This window comes from Varroa jacobsoni, unplaced genomic scaffold (genome assembly GCF_002532875.2).
Source record: "Varroa jacobsoni isolate VJ856 unplaced genomic scaffold, vjacob_1.0 scaffold_799, whole genome shotgun sequence".
Lineage (NCBI taxonomy): Eukaryota > Metazoa > Arthropoda > Arachnida > Mesostigmata > Varroidae > Varroa > Varroa jacobsoni.
The window spans coordinates 55,354-78,338 of NW_019213701.1; the positions used below are offsets into that span (position 1 = coordinate 55,354).

Genomic DNA, 22,985 nt, shown 5'->3' on the forward strand with positions numbered 1-22,985 from the left:
ATGCAACAAGCAAATGAAGCAATGAAGCAGGCCCGGCCTCAAAGCAAGAGCGCCGGGATTGATTAGCGTCGCGAAGAAGTCAGAAAAGAGACGAATCAAAGACGTTGGACATACAAGCGAGCTTTGGGCCGCGGTCTCTAAGAGCAGTGCTTCACATCTAATTTCATTTCATAATTCAAAAGTCACATATTATCGCAATGTGTTAATCAATTTCAGCTGTCACGAGCAGCAGAGTCGAATCCCGAGGTCTTACGTGTAAATACACCTGTATAGAAGAACCCTGATGGCAGAAATAGGATAAGGGAGTTGGAGGAACAAATGAAAAAACAGCACGTCGACACCTCTGAGATTAACCTACATAACTTTAGAAAAAGAACTTGTGAAGTTTATTTACTTGATAGAAGCTAAAATTAGATGCAGCAAATAGGTACTGCTGTAGTGTATAAGTAGTTCACTCGAGATACGTGTATAACGCTTCATTACCTATATTCAATGTCCATTACAGAATCACGTCAATGTTCGCTTAAGTGTGAAAACTATTTAAGCACGCATATACTTACTATCTTTTAGCCTAACACCAAAGACGTTAGCTACGGATTTTCTAAAATTTCTCAGTTTCAACATCCGCATATACGTATATAGCTAACCTCTTAACTTACTTTTGCCATCACCAAGTGCGCGTATTGTTTGTATACCATGCCAAAGTTGAAAAGTTCATTCTATGCGGGATCTTCTTCTATCTAGGACTACTTACGAAGCTTGCGCACCATCCGTAGTTATTAAACTGTTTTGAGTAAAACTGAGTGTGAAAGCGGTAGCTAGGAGGCCGTCGGAGTTTGTGAAGGATATCAAGCCAATCAGACGAGACGCAGGCCGTGGAGCACCCTATTCAGGCCCGAATGATTGTAAGTTGGAGCGGACTATCGTTGCCTTTTTGAGATCAGAAAATTTCGCAAAACGCTCGTCGAAGGGTATCAGAAATAGCTGAGGGTGTGTACGCAGGAGAAGATCATTAAGTTAAATTTATTCAGACATATATGTGTAAAACCACATTCTTTTGTACCGGAATTCATTCAGCCTGTTAAATTGCAAAACGACATCAACTTACGACATACTCGGCAATAGGAACCGACGAGGCAAAATTTAGCATAACTCTTTTGTGACACGTTCTGTAAGCTTACCGTAGATTTCATTCACGTTAGTTTTACATTAGTTGTATTTATAATTAATACGCAATTACGTAAATAAGTTATGCAACGACCGAAAGACTGATGGTGACCTTACATAGCAAGCTGTTCATTAGAGCCCGTGTTTTTTTCGTTAATTGAATCTTTTCTAAAAGAAAACCAACGGGATGTACTTTTTCGCGTTGATTATTGTCAATCCTTATTCATTTCTTCGTTGGCAACATTCACGCTACATCTAGCTTCGGTTAAACAGTGTCTCCGAAATAAGATTCACGAAACTGCAAAGCAAAAAGCTCCCCCAGAGACCACGAACGGCACCTAAAAAGCCTACATACAAATTAACTTATTTGGTTTGCCCGTTGGTTTTTGATAAAGGAAGCTAGGCTATTGACAACTGGGTTAAATTTAGGGAAAAATTAGTGGTAACAATATTACCATACGAAGAAGTAGCGACGTTCAACAGAGCCAATTTGGCCACTTCATGATATCCTACTTAAGGTGATCGGTCGACTGGGGCAGAAGGTATTAGATCGCAGACATCGGATCAGCTCAACTTATTCGGCTTATTCTAACCTAAACGTGTGTTAACTCCTTGGGATCTTTTGTCTGTTAAACATTAAAATCAGTCCAGGGGATTAATATGGTTGGGAAGATACTGGAAAACATAATTCGGGAAGTGGGAGTATGTGTGTTTGAGATGATGATGATGATGACGACGACGTCGTAAAAACAAAGCAAACGTAATTATTAGAATAGCTGTTATTTAGACGCCTATCGAATGTTTTACGGGTGGTTTCATATGGGTGAACGATTACCTCCGAGCTCAGAGAATAACAATGGGAATGGGCTGCCTCTGGTGACTGGTGTCACCGTTTCTATTTCTGGTTCTGCGGCAGCATCAGGTCATCGTTGTCTCTGTGATGAATCACAGCGATGAAGTCTAACTGCATGGAAATCGTACGCAGAGAACGGCTCTCGCTGCTTGCAAGGTCTCCTGCATAATGAATCGTTGAAGGGAAGCTGCCGTGTTTGTATCTCCGAATAGTCACAAAATATATTTCAGTCTGCATTGGCACACATAATAACGCTTCTAGCGCCCGATGCTACGTCACTTTAATAATAATAATAGTAGTAATAATAATAATAATAACTATACGGCCAATATCAGCAACGCTACAACAGAACAACAAAAGTTAATGTCAATTATTTTGTAAAAAATCGGCGACTGTCGACCATCTGATCCGTGCTAAAACGCACGAGAAAATATCGTGAAACGTTTCTGCCTTTGTCCTTTGTGTACGTTGAGAGACAGCAAAAACTCTAACGTCTAATATAATCTAATTAACGCGCAGAAAATCTGTGCCAGCCACAAGATAGCCACCAAGCGGACCGTGCCTCGTAAAAACATGACGGATTGAAAAGTATTATTTATATGTTATGGCGATGAACTGTGCGTGTTCATCTATTTTTTATATGTTTAAGTAGATCAGCTTGACCTTGATGATGCCTTGGAAGCGTTCGAGTGGTCATGGAGAGCGTCACTTTGGGCGGTACCCATCCCAATGGCTTGAATGTGATCCTCGATATTCTTATATCGCAGAATAGTTTTTTGTCGTCGCAGTTGTTGGCTGCATCTGATGAATAGATCTTATTTACTTGAAAATCTGATGACGCGATGGAGCCTTCCTTCTCTAATCGTGATTTTTGACGTTTCGACCAGGTTCACTGTGCTTGCGTTCTGTCTCAACATCTGTTTGTCCTTTTTTTTTATAGAACCAACTCAATTCGTACCTTTCAAATAGCTTTTATCAGATCACATGTATTAGATCATGATGAAACTGAACAAAATATTTCGCGTTTCTGCCAGAAATTTCTGCCACTGCTAATAGCTTTATACGAAGAGTGAAGTGCTAGTACGTCCAATTCTGTAGTTACTGTCCAATCAAATAAGGCCACCTAAAGATTTTAAACATTGTCGAGTTATACTTTTTGCGTCCGTACTAAATACCTGTGTGCGGGCTCTTCGATATAAACGCTGCCGCACACCCGAACCATTGCGGTCAATTCAGCTATGCACTTCATCTTCTTCCAAACACAGAATAAAATAAATAATTCACCCAGCCTTCATCCGTTCGATGGCAATGGATGATAATTCTGAATTGCATTTCAATGACCTCCTTGACAATACCTAAACTTACAATGGAACTACGAAATACCTAGCTGCCCAGATAGCCAGGCCCACACAACCGAAGCAGTCACTACTGAAGGAATCGAAGCGTGTAGTTAATAACGTGTAGTGTAGTAAATAATAATAATAGAAGATAAAGGAAAAGGTACCCTAACAAAAAGGAGGAACCCAAAAACAAAGACGATACGTAATGCGGCTACGAGACACGACCCGTCAAGCGGCGCCATAATAAGACTCGTTTGTAACGATTTTCAGCTGGGTCAAAGTATTGAATCGTCGTGTCTATGAGAACCCTACGACACCGTATTGCGATGAGCCAAAATGGTTTGGCAAAACCGCGCACAGAAGTATACGCGTTTTGAGTGCGCTAAACAATTCCAAAGTTGGATATTTTATGAATGGAAACGGGTCTATTTTTCACATAAATCGCATTTTGGGCTGTAAGCCTCAACACATATTTAGGCTTCCGGCAGCAGATTTTCGACGTCCTACGCAATCGAACCGGTCAAACATAGTAATGACTGCAATTTCTCTCTACGGTACAGGAGCTTTACATTTCGTCAACTTCGTTATGAAAAACAACAATGCAGTAGAGTACTTCAGACGAAGAATGTTGCCTTCGATATAAACATGGAAACTATACGATCATGCATGACAAGTCATATAGCAAAATCACTTTAAGGTGTTGAAAGTTCTGCCATGATTGAAAACGTGCGGCACTATGTCCAAGGGCGAATCAGGGGTTAGATAGAAGACACAACTCACGAACCGGTACCCGTGCGTGACGGAGGTGCTGTGCAGAGGCACGCGAATCCGATGTGCAGCAATAATCGTCGCTGGGAGTGAGCTGATCAAATACTAATCTCAAGTGGACTTTTGTCACCGCAGGCGTTTTCAGCGGCAGTATAGTTACATGTGCTATTGTTAAAAAGCAGAGGTAGCTTTTACGTGTCAAAAACCGCATGCCAATACTTGATTCGGGTACGGAGCTTAGAGGGTATTAGGCTCGACATAGTAACCAATTTCTGAGTAGTTCTATCTGATCGACCAATGCCTGTATACGAACATTTAGAATTCAAAGTCTGCCGGGAAATTACAGCCTGGAAATAAGTCGATATCTTCCCCTGCTCAGGTTTATTTTGTGAAGTATTTTATAATAAAATTAATTTTATCCGTTTCACGTCGATCGGTGGGTAGTTGGAGAAAATAGAAATCATTTCTCAATGCAGCTACGCGTGTCGTGTTGCTACGAAGTTTATAGTTAGACTTAGATAACATGCTTACCCGTATAGCATGGGTCACCCAGCCCTTTAGAGTAATACGTTCTTGGAGGAACCAGATTATACTGCACACCTGCGTAGTACTGTCATCACCGTGCTTCCAAACACACGAATCCGAAGCAATCGAAATGCGTCATAATCAACTGTCGTATATATAATGTGAAATTATTTACGACATCCAAGAGTTTTGTTTGTGCAGATCTATTTTTCAGGAAGTCAGCTTCTTCTTGTTTTCATCTATGAGGCATTTGACAACGTGGTAAGTGGTAACGGTAACCCGTTCTATCGTAATGCCACTTATTAAACAGACGATTTCAAGGTAGCCTAATACAACTCCCTTGATACAATAAATACTACAGCGCCAGGACCTCTTTAGTAACTAGGTCATGTCATCTCAAGAGTCCAGCGCGTACGGGAGGCTCAATCGGCTAATTATGTAACGCATCAAATATATCGAACCTATCTGTCCATAATTGCGTGCGCGCAGGTAAATTACTTTGCCTGCAAAATTAGTCAAAATCGCCAGTCCCCATATAATAAGCTCCGAGTCATTGCTGGAACTAAAAATGTTAACTTATGGATTCAAATATGTACAGGGTGGAACAAAGAATAACCTTATAGAATTGTAGCGTGTGACTCTAAAAATAGAAAAAAAAGAAAGCTTCTGATTTGGGCGAATATAGCTTTCCGGCATTTTTCTTTTTTCTTAACTTGCATAAATCTTTATAGATTGTAAGCATATTTTAGCCCCGCCGTGTGCCTCAGCACGAAAAAATTCAATCATTTCAGCAGCGATATTTGTACAAGTACAACCAATCGCGCTTTAATTCGTTTCGTAGCAAAAAAGGGACAGATAACCGCGGAGACTTAAAACAAAGGTATTTTTTTATAAAGTACAGGGGCAGACGAACGAAATCCCCTCAACTCAATCTCTTATACTGAACTACGGAAGTAAGCCGTGTACAGGTGAAAATCAGTTACAAATGCTATTCTTAAGCCTCAAACTTAAAAAAGCACGTTCTCTTGGACGTTGATGTTGACCAATGGAGGCTAGAAAACAACAGCCCATGTATCCTCATTTTCAGCAACGTGCAAGCTCTCAATGACCTTATTGTAAGCACCACTTCAGATTGCGATATGGCAGTACAACACAGACTCAACGAAGGCACGTTAACTCTGCGTGAAAGCATACGAAAGACAAGTTAAGTATGCAATTGACATTCTTGCCTTAAACATAAGCAGCAGTTATACGGAGTAAGTTACAAACGGCGGTGTACACGGGTACCGCATTACAGGTCCTTGAAGACTTCGAGAAGCACATCGGAAACAACGTCGCACTCCCCAGCTTTACGCGGCTTCAAATCCAATAACAATAATACAGCCGACCAAACCAAAAAACAGTGCTACCTTGTAATGCAAATGATTGCAAAGGGCTCTGAAAATACGCTTGAATTGTGCAAAGAAAAATGGCAGTACATTAACGCCTCTTTTTTAACGTTCCCTGCTTTACGATCATGTCGAATACACGATAGTTTCTCATGCAAAGCGATCTATATAGCATTTATCGTACGATAAATGTAACTAATACGACAATATAAGTGCGTAACATCGCTGCTGAGTACGATCAACGTGGGTTAATACGCAAAGTTTTGCAGAAAGGGCAGTTTACTGTTAGTTGTTTGTCAACAATGTCTTTGTCATTTTGATGCCCTTGTTTTGTCGCTAGCGGTTTCGTTCGGGCGAAGCCCAATTCGGTTCTATTACGGCAATACTGTTCTACTTCAAAGCGCTGAAATGCTTTTCGACCCCAGCTCACTGGCAGTCGTCACTCCGCTACTTTCGGTCCTTCGTTCCGCCATTGAGTTCGGTTAGCCGATATAGCCTATAGACCCACATAAGTAGCGATTTCTAGCCCTAGTCCCACCAGAATTTTAACTTCAACTGATTCCGTCTACTGCCTAACGCCGACTCGGTCTTGAGGAGAGGTGTTAAGAACTTATGGGCCTGACGCCGCTTTTTTTCAGTTCCAATGATTGTTTGCTGGTGAAGATCTTTCCCTGTGACCGGCTCAGAAACATAGCTAAAGCGTAAGTCAATACTCAACCTCATAAATTTCAGGTTGGCTCCTCACAAAGCCGCATTGTTTCCTTAGTGAACGGTTTCGTTGTTTCGCTCTGTTCGCCAGCGTACTCTACAAACTATACGACAAATAAGTAACTAAGTTACAGCACCGTCAGAAGGCAAAATTAAACAAAATAAAACAGTAGAACCTATTAACTTATACTTAAATAAGTTTACCCTATCAAATCGATCAGCCATACTGCACCATGCTTCTTTCCCTATACAGATATTGGAAAAGGTATCTGCTATTAATACGTAAGATGCGATCACCGCTATTTTATGCGGCTAGATTTTGAATCATACACTTAAGCATCTGCCATCCGTTGTGACCACAGTTAGGCCAGGCCCAGAGGGGTTAAAAAGAGTATGTTCCGCTTACACGTGAGTAGGAACTGGCCTACTTGGCCGTGAAGTTGCGGTCCTGTAGAGTAACGTGGAGTAGGGATTATAGACTTCGATAGCATCTTTTGCATCCACTCCTATTCATCCAATTCGCGAAAATCAAAAGCCAACGTCACCTGCTTACTGAGGGCAATTGTGCGAACGGCGTCGAAAAGCGCCAATGGCGTTGAACAACAGGAGGATACAACTCCGCTGAGCTACTTAACTTTTGACTTAAAACTTTCCATTATAAAACTCATCGTCGACTTTTGCCCCGTCATTTATCCTTATTTTATGTTATTCGTCATTTATTTATTATTTAAAACCAGCGTCCCTAAAGCCTATCAACCAGAACTATTGCGTTTGATAATTAATATTCGAATAGTTTTATCATGTCCAAGCAATCGAACATTGATGTTTCGCATAGTTTAGGTTCCCATATTTGACGAGCCAACAAAGATTGCCACATACAAGCACCCAAAGCAATGACATCCTAAACATCTAAGCCATCCTCGATCAGTCAACATAGCGACATACATAATTAATACCTACATTTGACATTTGTTTGTTATAGAAACACAAAATATAGGACTAGATAATTTCAAAAGAAAAGCTGTCTGCACCCATGGGTGTACGTAATAACTTGGCTGAGTTAACTTACATGCATTATTCGGGCAATAAAAAAACAGGTGTTGAATGATATGACGCGCTAGTTAAATAAAATCGTAAATCTTTCTTCGATTTTTTATACTGGCTATTGCTGCTACAACTCTCAAAAAATCGCCAGCGTTATTTCCCCCTTTGGGCTATCATCTTGCTATAGGACAGTACGAGAAACCTCTCAATCCAATACGTCCTAATTCTCTCTTAATTTGATCATAATAGCTGTTGCTTCTCGCTTTTCCATCACTTTGTTTACCTCTATCAACTTTCGAACTCCCCGATTGTTCTGAGACCGTCAAAGAGTCTGTACTGCACGTTCCCCCGTCTATTGCCTAACCCAGATTCTTACATTCCCTGCTCTCGACATCGCCGCAAAATGTCGACAAACAGAGATCGACGACAATCTGTTTACACATAAGCAACTATCGACAGCCAGTACGTAACATGCAGCCATAGTGACTGGCTTCGATTCTAATTACAGGTACATCCTTATATGTGTTGTCCAGTTAGAACTTCATCGCACGGAAAGTTCCGGTAGAGGCCAATAAAGTGAGCACAACAAAAAAATAAAGAAAAAACAAAAGAACAGACAGTTCTAGCGAGGGCAGGAACGGTGCTGCTTTCATTTAAATGTCTACTCTCCGTATTTGATGACACCGCTTTCTGAACCAGGCGTTGGTACAAATAGGGTTACGTACATACGGACACAAGACAAACTAAGCGTCGCGAGAGAGATGGCGACGGTGCCATTTGAACAGTGACGTTGTAAGCGCGTAATATTTTTGTTGATTATTTCCTAAGCGAGCGCGTGAGGAATTGCGATTAGTCTGCAGAAGGAGAGAAAAGCGCGAGTGTGGCTATGAATATGTTGCTTCGGATACGAAGGAGTTTCGCTCTGTATTCCTTTAAACCATGCCTTGCCCGGTCAAACCTTTAGCGGAAGCAAAGAAACGAAGCGTAAAGGCTTCAAGGAATACGATTCCTTCAGGGGGACGACTTGAAGATTTCACTGTTGCAGGCAACACTGCAGAATGAAGGTTTAATGAAAACGGGCAACATGCAACGGGGTTGCGTTTTATGTGCGTAAGCAAAAAGACAAAGCATCTCTGACGTAAGTATTTTCTACTAACTATGGAAAAGTCAAGGAACAGTAAAATGGCCGCCAACGATGTAGAAGCCCGAGAACGACTCATGCTGTGGTGATAGCTAACGAAATACCTAGTGTTTGTCCTGGCACCTGATACGACCTGTTCTTCAACTACTTCGAACAATGTGGCTTCATATAGACGGCTTTTGTGTGATTCAAGTGCGGTGTGCACTGCTCAGCAATTTAACATCTTTCCTTGTAGATCCGTTCTTTAGGTAGGGTTGCCTTACTGCTTCCATAAAGGTCATTCGAGTTTTTGAGATATGTGACAAAGAGATCATCAGACAGGTTTACGATTTGAATTGGGCTTATGATTTGCAGTTTCTAGAAATTGGGTTTTGCAGCAACCGCCAGCGTTCTTCGCAGATTCCTGCAATTTCTTCTAGAGGCACATCAGCGCTGTCCCCAAACCATTGTGAGAATTAGCCGGCCATGGATTGAACTGAGCCACAAATATCGCCGAAGTGTCGGAGGAAGCCGAATCAAGTGCCCTGAAAGCGACCCAGTCCAGTCTGCCACATATATGGTTCGTGGATGAAAATGTGGAAGCAGCAGTATTAAGTTTGTTTTAGACATTTAGGAGTATTAGGTGCGTAATACATGACGAAATAAATAATGACAACAATAATTTTAGATATGCCAAGTACACTGCATATAGGCCTATTGGACTGGTATCTATTGCTGAATCTTCCGTGACGCATCAGTTTTAATAAACAGATATTTATTTCGGTCGAACACAAAAATTCAGCTACTAGGTAAGACTAAAGGAGAAAACTAAGGTATTTTAAAAATCTCTGTTCTACCAACAGTGCTCTTTACCCGTCGATGACTTTCAACTAAAACTGACTATCTATCAACTAGTCAGATGTGGCGTATCGTTTACTAAAGCTGAAAAAACAAAACTAACAACCGACACATCTTATTTACGCTTACAAACACAAACGTGTATTATGGGTGTTCTATTGCCTACAATACCAATCGTACCATATCTCCGTCTGCATATATTTACTCGTCGCATTGTTCCAAACAAGTCCAATGGCGAAATGACGCCTTGAAGTGCGTCTTGGACAACGTCCTCGTGCGCAAATTCGTTGTATATTGTTGGTTCTTTCTGGTCGCTGCTTCTGCTGTCATTAGCTCCAAACGGACGCTATCAGCGGCATGCAGCGCGGCCCTGCACGGCAATGGCGGGAAATGAAGGGAAGGTGACTTTAAACGCGGCTAAGCTTTGCATCGCGCATATTCCTAATAGTAGCATCGCCCCCCTACACCCGACTATAATTTCTTCCCGGACCTATTCCCTGTTCGCGCATTACAGCTACAGAACGGACGCTTCTGCTTCCGCTACCACAACGGCTAGAACGACGAAAGCAGAAGTTTCGATAGTCAGATACACAACACAGATCATTTGCGGTCGGCGTCCGTCCTGATGCAAACGTACCGAGGCGTCAAAAGCTCTTCGGATTGCAGGCGATGTTCGAAGGGGACAATAAATGAACATATATTTTGTCTGTCTGTTAATGGTTGGCGGAGTAGTAGGCTACTGAACACAATGCCAATCCTTTTTCATGCACTATATACTTTTCACGCGCGTCAGTTCGGGCTATTGTTAAGCTTTAGCTGACCGCAACACATGAACGCCGCGGTCACGTCTCGCCAACTGATACTTGGAACTAGTGGCAACGGCAAACGGTAGATGCGAGTACGAATTCTCGTAACCTCAAATAGATCGTAGCTATTGATCCGAATACAACGGCTAACGTATCTACTGTTGCGGACAATGCCGAAAGTAGCCTACGCAACTCAGCTATTACCTGCATGTAGAGGTGTTATATGAACTGGTAATACAGGACAGCTGCGGTCTCGAACCCAACTGGCCAGAAACATATGGCCGGAGCTTGATCCCAGATATCGACTGCCGTTGCTGGTACAACACAAATGTTGGTTCTATATATCTCATTGTTGGCTAGCGGAGCACAAACGGGAGAACACAGCTACAGAAAGTGTAGTTACATTCAAGCAGACGAGCGCACAGGCTCAGTGCTAATGCTGACGTTCCTGCCACGTCGATACATGAAAGAACGAATACCATTGACCATGGCGATCCTGGTGCTGCGATAGCTTTTGGAAAACGCAGAGCTGCCAGGGACGCGAAGGATAATAGGACCAAAGCGCGTCCTACTGTAAGTGGCAGCAACTTATAGCTAGAGGAATGGAACGAGCAAAGACGAAGGAATAGGACGAGCAAGACACAGGCATATGGTATAAGGGAGCCATGCCTAAATAGAAATTGTGGAACAGGGAAGTCATATCCTGTAGACTGGGATGCCCCAACAGGCTGTCGACCCATGCGACTAAGTAGCAAATAAAAGCAGATGATAACATTAAAGGTGAATTTGTGGTTGGGCTTAAGTACATTAATTCACTTCAAACGTAATTTGAAACGGTAAACTTACGTACGTATACGTCTAGTTCATTGAGATAACAGGAATACCAGATTTATCATAGGAGTACGGCACTCGACACTTTCGTTTATGAGCGAATTATGTGATCTGATGGATGAATGCTGCAGCATGGTGGAGACGACAACCTCAACCTTCTATTTCCGTATCTTTATGCTGTTAAAAGAATATTATTCTATTGAGATTGCCTCTTTTCCTGATTATATGATTAGAGGTCATTCTAATCTACGATTTAGTTAATTCAGAAGTAGCATCACTGAACATTCGCTTAATATCTACGTATTCTAACTCATGTCGTATAAAACAAAACCTACATGATCACAATCTGTAAAACGAGTATGTAAGGTTTACCATTTCGTTAAATGCTACAGACTAATAAAGATCGCGCATCGTTTACAGATCATACGTAAATAAAGTACCAACGACGCGCCATCTAACAATTGGATAGACGTAAGAATTATAGCGCCCATTGTATAGTAGCTCCCTTCTTTTACTTCTGGAAAGCGGTCCTTTACTTCAGATGCCTCCCTCCTCTTACGCTCAGTATTTCGACGCAGTTAACGACAATTTGTACTTTTGCTTTCGGCGACAATAAAGACAACGACTGTGCTGCCAATGGAGGAAACCTCGTCGAACACTGCAGGGCAAATGGGGTCAGTGGGTGTTCGAGCCAACCATAAATAATTTCGATTGTTTATTTTTTTTTTCGCTCTTTCCAGCAAATCAGCTGGTGTCATCCGATAACGTAATCGAGAAAATCCATTGGCCCTTGAAATGGGACAACCTTGTGCTCCATGGCAGGATTTGGAGATGCCATGTTCAGAGGAAACTCACACCGAGGACGAAGACGGATTACCGCTGCTGCTGCTGCTCCAAGAACTCAGCAGCTGTTTGTTTCCCCTGTTTTACGCTGGATGTATAAAAACAGTCCAAAGTTAACATCTTCGAATGGCGCAGAAAAACATGTTGGCCCTTAAACTTCCACTTTTTTCTATTATAAAGCCGCTCACATCTCAACTTAGAAAAGGGACTAAAAATGCTCCTGCTAAGAGCTTATTCTGGCCAATTTATTTTTATTTTGTTGTTTGGTCATTACCCAACAAAGTTCCACCACCCTTAGTTACACCAAGAAGATGCTTTTGCGAAAGCCGACTGGGCATTTATCGGATCATTTCCTGTCCAGATCAAGGCAGAGTATGAAAGTCTAACGAGAAGTCAATTACACCTCTTGTTTTCACAATCTTGTCCATTTTACATTCACTTCCAGCCTAAAAAGTACGACGCATAACATAAAGACCGGCGTTACGCTGAACTAAATCTATGGTCATGTTCCCTTTTATTAATCACGTTGATAAATCTCTGGAACAACTCTTGTTGGTCTGCCACTACAGCAATACTACATTTACGTATCGATCAAGAAAGCCTAAGCTTTTTTTCATAAGGGTCGGTAAATTGAAAAGTAATGAAAAGCGATGTGTACGCAAAAGGAAAAACGGACCTGTGCATGTCACCAAATTTTCTTTGCCGAAATCCCTTGTACCTCACCCCTCGACCGTCTATCCACCATCAAGCCGATCGTTTTTCCACAATCGGTCAAAAGTAAACGTGAACTTGGCGGCTGTGTATGAATAGCTTTCAAAATTTTAACAGATCCCCGTATATTTGACATTGCCCAAATCTGCTATTTTAACTTAGGTGATCTCGTCACTACGTAAAAGGCACTTGTCACTATCGATGTATCAAATAGGTCGCATAGGTAACCACACTTTCAGATTGGCGACATCAGTCCGCTAAAGCAATTCACCAATGGAAACCATTAGAACGTATGATGCCTCCAGCTACTGCCTATTTATTTAGTTGCCTCGATTATTCATACAAAATTGATAATAATCTCCGCCTGGCATTATATAGAAATGTGTTTCAGAGAGTTTGAGGCGTTACCACGCTTTGAACGAAAGGTGCGCTGTGTTGCAAAAGCATAGCGTCACTCTGTCACAACCGTTTTGCGGTGGAACCGTAGCCATCAGATTGCGGCAGAGCGAAATGAAACGAGGGTACAGCTTTGAGACGGCATCCCAAACCCAGACTTGATATAAAATCACAGGAATACAAACGGTGGTCTGTGAGTGACTTAAAAAGCAATAGAATCGAGAGGACAAAGCAGATATTTTAAATCAGAACACGCAACATTGCTGACATGTGTGAACTCTGCTGCATTTAAAAGATATGGTAAGTCTTGAATCTTTTGCAAGTCATTTCGAAAAAAAAATAGTTTCCCGTACGAACTGCATCTTCATTGACGTGGATAACTAATATTCAGTCATTCATTACTTCCAAGTGGAAGCGTGTCCACAGCTATTTAAGTTGTAAAAGCTAAAAAAGGTCAATGCGTACAACTTTTGATGAGAGAAAACATAGGCATGGTTAGATGTCTGTTATCCACTAGGTTAACTTACTCCCCTACTTGAAAAGTGCAACACTAAAGCCAGGTTCCCGTGTTTAAATCCAGGTGCAAATGAGTTCGCCCTTTGCCCTGGATCGAGAAGGGCGCAATAAGGATAAAACCGCGGAATATATCCGACAAGGCGAGTTGCGATTTGAGTCGAATATGAATACTAAGAATAACCGCACCTCTAGAGACATTTTATTAAGCATGTTTGTTAGAGCAAGGATCATGACTTCGTGTCACACCGAAGTAAGATCTTGTTTATTCACGAGCGGGTTTACCAAAACGACATAAAGCGAAGAAACATGTCATAGGTTAAATGTCGGCACCGTTTGACTTGAGTCCCTTTCGATATCTAAATCTCGGCAGTTAGCTTGCTTTTTGTTGATATTGGATTCTAATATACGAAGAACGAATGCAAACAGCGGTATCAGACCTCAAGAGTAGTGTCACTTATGTGGAACCTCATCAACGAGACTAAAATAATATAACGACTCGGCATCCGAGGGCCGTTCGCAATCATTATCGCAGCATAAACGACTTCATAGGTACAGAGTTATGGTGCCTTTTCTCCAATCACACTGAATACACAGTCGACGAACCACACAATAGAGGAACCGCTGTCAGTAGCTAAAACGATGGCAGCCGTTCTAACTAAATGATGATCCAGCTGCAGCGGCGACAGTGTCAACAACAATGCACCTTCAGAAGTCCTAATAATACTATGCCTTTTTTCACTCCTTCATCTCTGTTTGCACCATACATGGTAAACTATAATACTATGAGACGGTGGAGAAAACAGTAGTTAAGGCTAAACGGGGAGAAATTTTCAGGGTGATGTTGCTTTGGTCATGACAGAAGATCGCAGCACCGCCTGTGGCAGAACTTTTTTCTCTTATCAACGCTCTGCCTCTAATAGTTCTTTCACGTGTCCTTCTCCCCTAGCATAGAATGCAAAAGCAAACCACGCCAGCAACTCTATGCAGGCTTGGTTGACGCTTTCTAAATTGCTTGCTACAGTGTGTTCAAAAGACGAAACATTCGTCCCATCTTTAGCGACCGTGGTTGCAGCAGCGGACTGGTAGATAGCAAGTAAGTGAATAGCTTAGAGACTCCGGTGGTTCAAGTCTAGTTTAACAACGGAGTAGATAGAGAAAGAGGAAACCTGGTGGCTGTGTGAGATCCTCTGCCTCCGCCTCCTTGTCCTCAAAACTCCTTCAAGTAATTTGCATGTCTGAAATTTCCTTGAGGGTGCTTCTACATCAGAAGCTTGCCCTGGATCCAGACCCAGATTCGGAAGAACTCAGCCACTTCATGCTTTACTAATAATGGACTTCGTAATGTGTGCGTTTTCGTTCGCAGTACCTTCCCCCCTGCAAAGGCCCATGCTACTGCAGTTTTTCACACTGGCCCCTATCCGAAATTGATGTTATGGATAAGCTCTGGCCCGCAGGAAGCGGCATGCGCCTGGGCATGCGAGACCGCCTATGTAAATGCTCAGCTAACACTTCTATACAAGAAGCACCACGCTGGCTAGTTGCAGACGACGATGGTACTGAAGCGAAGCTTTGCGCGAAAGGGCTTATCTGAAACAAACGCCTCCTACGCGTCTATTTGAGACCACTTGTATGTTCCCTGGATGAATCTGTCCATTTGTTCGTCACTTGCTCACGGTATAATAATGTCACTGTATAATTGACATTGGCACGACGTGCAAACGAGCTCGCAGTACTGAACCAACGGTTGTGGAGCAAGTACGTGCTACTTTTAAATAAAATTTTTCTATTTCATACGTACAAAGATAAGGCAACAAAAAGGTCTCGGAAATAGAAAGGTCGGTCCTGTTTTAGACGACGAACGGAAACGTGAACCTACCCAAGCTACACTGACTTCGAAAATCAGAAGATGGTCAGAGGAGATCTTGTATTTTTACGCGCACTCGAGAGCCAGTCAGAGATCGAATAGGGAAGAGAAGGTTGTTCGTAGAGAGAACTATTTCAAGCTACTTAATATCGTAGGCGTACAGGGCTTCACTGCTGTTGATGACGCTATCTTGAGCTTTTTTACATTGACAAACGTGGCACTGAATAGAGAGGCTTACTATCGCATGTCATTCATTTGATACGCAACACTGCGTTGGGTTACGTAGTATTCTTACGGTGTGTAGACATTTCAGTGACACCGACTCACTACGTTACCGCGACAAGACCTCGATTGCGAAAATATATAAATAGCTGTCCCCAATTGTTTCCCTTGATCAGGGCGACACACACTTGAACTTATGGCAAACGTTTCCCGTATGTCGTTTGGCAATAGCTAAACACTCAGTCGACTCTGTTGTTTAAGCTCAAATGCAGCTACAGTCAGCTCCAATATGCGTTGCCCTAGAGAACGCTGATATCGGCCTATCAAATAAAATTATGACTCCTAATTTACGCTTTAACATTCGTAGCGAGCCATATAGATTAAATGAATTATATGAATAGGGCTAATTAATACAAAGTTTGATTCCCAACTATACTTTGCATTGGTAAAATAAACTAAATTTGAGTATACTTTATTGAAGCAAAGTTCAATTTTTTGGTCAGTTTGCAGTACAAACAGCGTTTATTCGGTCTTTATTTGACCGATACACAATTATAACAAACTGACATACAATGACAATACTAAAGCTACTCATGCTTATATAACACCTAATTAAAATTACTCCTGATGACCCGATTGCTTATTTAAAACAAATAGACAAAAATAAACTAGCCAATTAAAATTTTTGAAAAAATTCTGTTTATATACATAAACCACGCCCTCCTACCGAGATCATTTAGCAGTCGATGAATGTGTATGGGAGACATCTCACGGTGTTAATATTTTTTGAAAACAAATAATCTAGGTTCTAAATTTTTGCTGAGTAAGTGACTAACTAGGTTATCGTGGTGGAAGATGGCGTCGTCTTTTATTCATGAGTTTCGTTCGATTTTCTTCAATGACTCGTTGTAATCTTGTTATCTGTTGACAGTAGAGATCCAAACCAACTGTTCTGCCAGGTAGCAGCAGCTCACAGTCAATAATTCCTTTTCGATTTCATCACCTTGTTGATTGAGGAGCACATCTTTCTTTTTTTTTATTTGCACATTATCGTTGTATGCAACCCATTTTCGTTACCTCCAATCAACTGCTTTAGAAATGGGAATAGAAATTTTTGCGCAGTTTTGTTGGTAAAAATGAAACCAAACTAATTCTTTTTCACAATTCGTGTGGCATCTAAACGTCGAACTTTTTTTTTTCTATAACCAGCTTCCTTTAAATGTTTCAGAGCTCTTTAGTGGTGGTGGTCTATTTCCTTGGCAATATCACAACTGCTCACGTGACGGTGTTCCTCAATCTTTGCAATCACTTTCATCAAGTCTGATTCAAATTAACCGATTACTATGAGAAGTGCTTCCTATATGAGAATTTCCAGAACGATAGCGACGGAACCATTATTGAGCCGTCTCTTCTGATGCTTTATCCTGATCATAAATGTCACACTTTTTTTATGACTTAGAACATCATTTGTGCCTTTACCGTAATAATATGGTTAAATATAGCGAATTATGCACAAATTTCACTCATCTTCAAAGAGCTCTACTTTGCATCTGAAAAAAGGAATTCCGGGGCCTCTAGGATATATGTATGTTTATGAGCTGTAAATAAATGAAGGATTACGTTTGCATGATCTTTAACAAATAGTTATATTCAATATGGTACGACTCTTCACTTTAATCACAATTTTGAATCGAGGCCTAAGTATCTCACAGACCGCTTTCAAAGCAAATTTCTGAATCATGGCTGTGGGTAGCGCGATGCTAGTACGTCGTAACTCAAGGAGACCTCGCTAAGGCATACCACGTACAGAAAAACCAAATCTAGTAAATTTGAACTTTAGGATGACATAAAGGTAAAAGTCTTCAAAATGCAAAGATCCTAGCACATGCAAGAAGGCACAATAAGTCGAAAAGGGATTGAACGTTGTAGCGGACGTAGTGACCGAATGTGTTAAATTTCTGCATGAAGTTCCTTCAATCTGATCCCATCGTGGATCGCAGTTTAGTGCATCAGCTTTTACTTCATTCTTTTTCAATCACCAATAAGCGCACCGGTTTTATAAGTTTATAATCTCGGTAGGATTATTCCGGCGTGAGGGCATTGTAATCCTTCCTCTTGTTCCGAAATTACATCTCTTGTCTCCATGCTAATGGAGTCGTGGGGCTATTCTTGAGAAACGTGGCTTTTATGATGAGAAACAATCAATCAAAACGTGTCAATTTACACGTTCCATTTATGTGTACGTCCACAACTTATGAATACCAAATATAAATCCTACCTCACGATGAATGCGAACATGATGAAGTTTATATAAGCATACCACATATTCTATATCATATACCTATTCACAGCCGACAAGTTGGTTATCCCGGTAGTACCTAGTGTCAGATACGAGACGCACGCAGAAAAATACATCTTGCGTCGACGTAGACATCGATAATGTCTATATCTACCTCTAGCGAAGACGTCAGTTGATTTTAGCTCCGAATTAGCAAATGACGGTGACATTGTTTGCTAGACCAACCAGCTGTGTTCGAGCAGAACTTAGATTCAACGCATCACCTCGTGGTCTAATAACGTTGGGCGTACCAAAATACACTTGGAGCTGTTTACATTGAAGCTAGAATAGGCAACCGCACAGGCTAATTTATTTCGTGCTAGATTGAAGTTCTATACTCATGTGTCTAAATCAAAATTACAACTTATCGACACATACTCCAAATTTTACGTGGTTCCAGATCCTAACATATCTACTTTTTTATTTATTATTATTTTACTATTTGACTTATCTTAGGTTATATATATATATGTATATATATATGACAAACTTTTGTAGGTGCGCGCTTGTAACGCGGACGCTGGTTCTAGCTTAATAAGATAAACATCACTTAGAAAGAGAACATGCTGTTATTGAACAATGATTATAATTACTGTACAATATATTGGATTTCTACATTTCGAAAACTGTAGGTATATCGGCTCTGTGACCTCACTTAAACAGATGCTGTTTTCTTTACGAAATCTTTGGCATGGATAATATTTGAAAGTTATACTATTCCTGGTAGAACATGAATAGCAGCCAAAAAAAGAAAAAGAACAGATATAAAGGCCGATCTGAATTACATATACAGATAAATACATAACCCGTAAGAACGACTTTAAGGCAAAATGTTCACTTCGTCCATTTACTGGCAAAGCGAATTCCAAGTTAAGGCGGTTTCTTCGAGGAGTATAATTTTATTAATTCTCTATCCTACATTACCAGACATGTTGCCAACTTAGATATTAGCTATTGTGACAAAAAAAACAGAGGCAAGTAGACATCCAACGAATACTGTTTTATTTTCGCCAGGATTGAACATGAAGATGCGTCTCTTAACAGTTCGTTTACAGATCACAGCGTTTGTTAATTGTTCGACAGGTATTCAATTTTTCGAAAGAGAGCCGCTTCTGCACACAGATCTACCACAGATGCTTTCAATTTTCAAGCTGCTGCAGCGGCATCAGTAAGCGTCCGCGAATTTTGCCCCTTATAAATGAAACCCTTTAACGACAGCGCTCGAGACGATTTCCTTTTGCCTGACACTAACATATATATATATATACTAGCCAAATCGACAGAAATGAGGAACGCAATCTGAGCTAATTAACTGGATTCGAAGTCGCTAGTTTTTATGCCAGAATCGTCAGCTTTTTTTTCCAACTTTCAGTTACTAATTAGAATTACGCAGTGTAAGTCTGATTTTGTTTTGAACGAATACCAACATAAACTTATCTAATTATATGTGGAAAGCAATTCCGCCTTTGTTGTCTGCTTTGTTTGGAGACGAAACGCTTCAAGGGGCTAACGGATTAAGCAACATAGCACTCGTTCTATAGCCACCTAATAGCTAGTATAATAACAGAAACGAATTTATTTCAACACAGGGGAATATATAGAAAAGTCTTCTGCGTATAGAATTTTTTATTTTTTTTTGTATAGAAAAAAACAGTCTTTAGCGACAGCAAATACAGAGAAAACTCCAAAATATGTTCGAGAATCAATAACAGCAGTCTACTTGCACCAAACAGAAAATGGAAATGACTGCTAAAAAAAGTGTGCCGAGCTTCGTTCAATTCTAAATCACGGTCAGTCTTTCGAGATTATAAAGATCTTATAATAATATAACATTATAAATTATAATATGGCCCGATTCATTCAGTTATATATCTGACTTCTTTTCTGCAACGTCGAAGCATTACTTTACTATCCACTGAATTATCCATCAACAGTGGTGCGCAAGCAGTAAAAACAATGAAGAACATGAAGGTCCGCTCGCTCGCCTTGTACTAACCCCTGTAAGCTATTAAAACTCTTGTCCCAATATTGTTGGGCGTAAACCACACATTTATCTGTGTAGTGTCAAAATAGAAAACGATATAAATGTTGAGTCCTCCTTCAGGCCGCGTATGGTGAATTGGTCCCACGGTTAATTTTACGACTAAACCCGTGTCTTATTGAAGCTGATCTTCTCCATAAGATTGAGCCTTATGGGGAAGTCGTAGCATTGTCGTATAACTACGTTGTTTTTCGAAATCTTAATTTGCCAGCAGCAAAAGAGTAACGTGCGGGGCAAAAGAAAAAACCACTACGGAACATTACGCCTGTAGAAAAATCTAACCCCTCATGAAGCCCAAACATGAAACTTAGTAAAGGCTTTGCATAGTCATACAGTAACTGGTATCCCTAGTGCACACGCATGGGCTCCTGCTATGACGAAATGACCGACCGATCTTGCTAGCAATACGCAACTCGCGCAACGGCACGAAGATATGGCCGCAGTCCAATCAAAGGTTCTACCAAACCCCAAATATCTTTCTAAGGCTCTGGCTAGCACGTTCAAAAACGAGAAAAAGTTCACTCTGTTGGCTTATGAAGATTAGATACTAATTATATATTAACGACGTTCAAGCAATCTGCGCTTTCGTGCTGGCAGAATTGCAAGTGACTGTACATCAGATCGTATACATATACACTACCTTTGCTTACACGGGCGATTTCGGTGTACGCAATTTTACGCTTTGTGTGAATGCTGTACTCAAACGGTGTTTCAAAATCGCCAACCTGTGCGTCTCCTCTCGCTGTGCGATCAGTGCACACTTACACACAGAGACAGCTCCGTATTACAAACAATGTATAATTTGTAAAATAGTTTTTTGTTGCAAGGTTGAGCACCCTGCTTTCATGTTGGTCTGCATGAAGCATTGTTCTGCTACTAAATAGACATCGTAATAGTTTTATGATACATTAAATATAAACGAAAACTTACTTTAAAATGGAAAGATTTCACGGACCTTTTGTCTCGTCTTCTCGATCGCGGCTGCAGGGGGTGTTGATGTCGAGGTAACGTATGTATGACAACTGGCGAAGCTATTCTATTCACCGGGCTAATGACTAACAATTGTAGCTAGATGCGTCATTATAATTCAATTCATCGAACAACGTTCATAAAAAATACAGTACGTAAACTTCCACACAAAATCACAAATTAGGCGAGGACTTCTTATCGTTGTTCTTCCTATGAAACTTTTTGCCTCACGTTCTTTCTTTACAACTGTACATCTATTCGGTGGCGCGATTCACAGATAGCGCGCTTGGGAATAACGGGAGCACTAAATAATGATTATCCAACAGGTCGTTGTTGTGTAACGGCTGACGACGACACCAGTCCAGCTTTTTCCATCTAAAAGATGCTACTGGGAAGCTGAACCCACTCGAAGTGACGGACCATTGACGGCCGGTGGGCTTGTTAAAAATACTGAAGGATAGATTTATTATATCATTACCAAGCCGTCGTCTTTCGTTTTTCTCTCAGTTATCAATACCGAATCTTCCCATTGTGTTTTCTCTTTTCGGCGGACAAAGACTTCGTGCTTCCTTTTTCCGTGTGTTCACACAACTGCGTCCGAACCCAGAGCAGCCGCTGTCTACATTACAGAATTGCCTCTCCATGAAACATAATCGCTCTATGACTGAACACTCTTCTAGCACGCACAGCACAGAATACCCCTCTCACTGGGTTAAATATGTCTCTCTATAACTGGCCATGCGTCAATAGCCTCATGAAGGAACAGCTCAAAAGTTGGTCAGCCGGCAAACGACAGGGTGTGATATCTCTGGCAGCCAACGCGAAGCCTTGGAGTCACCGACGCCCGCGTAAATAACCATTCTTCCGACGTACTTGTTATATAGTTTCAATCTGTTTGGCCCTTACCATTTCATCGTATCAATGTTTGTATACATCTTTCCCGGGCTCCTCTCTGATACCGTTTTTTCGACTGGATCGATATCGTCGGTGTAAGTAACGCTTCAGTATACTGTTTTCCTTGTCATTTTGTTATCGCCTTGAGAATGGCGGCGGACACCGGCTCAATAAGGCAGCAAATTGCATAGCGCTCCTTTACGGACCGCTCCGTCTGTTAGTAACCACGATTCCTAGAAGGGGGGTGGGCCATTCGACTGCACCGAACCTTAGCAACGAAACTATGTTCCAAAGCCACACGAGGTCGTAGTCGCCAGTTAAATGTCGTCTACATTCCTACAGTGACATCGATCCATCCAAAATCGAAGCAGTTATTTTATTCACTGCAGTGTATTCAATGTTTTTTTGCCGTTCACCAAGATTGTATAATCTCAGCTGTATCGTTTCATCAAATGTACTCTGTTTCCTAGCTCAATTTCGTTACGTAGCTAATTTTGCCGCGTCGTGAACTCCTCCTCAATTCATCATCGGCGTCAACAAATTAAACAACAAGGGAACAAATATTTTACACTTTTCATTCACTACATATTACACCGTCCTGCTAATAGGGTCTCCAGAGACTCACTTTTCATACAGAGGAGCAACCCTGTCAAGGAAAGAGCTCGTGAACACTCATTGCTGGCCCACCGACTCACACACTACTGTAGTGTAACTACAGAGAGAATCCGACTAGACCAGACAGGGTGGGCAGGCGGTCGCGGTTGCCGATGGAATTACCCGCTG

At 41.3% G+C, this 22,985-nt stretch overlaps 1 protein-coding gene across 2 annotated transcripts in view; it reads right to left on the reverse strand.

Moving 5' to 3' along the window:
* Positions 1 to 22,976, reverse strand: part of Wdr37 (WD repeat domain 37) — a 78,316-nt gene extending 55,340 nt beyond the window's left edge. The window contains exon 1 of one of the 2 annotated variants that reach the window (XM_022839416.2): positions 21,295 to 22,976. The gene's annotated coding sequence lies outside the window, so the exon portion shown is untranslated. Of the gene's footprint in view, positions 1 to 21,269 lie in introns of both variants that reach the window. The other variant, XM_022839415.2, reaches the window with a different exon arrangement.
* Between the last annotated feature and the right edge of the window lie 9 nt (positions 22,977 to 22,985).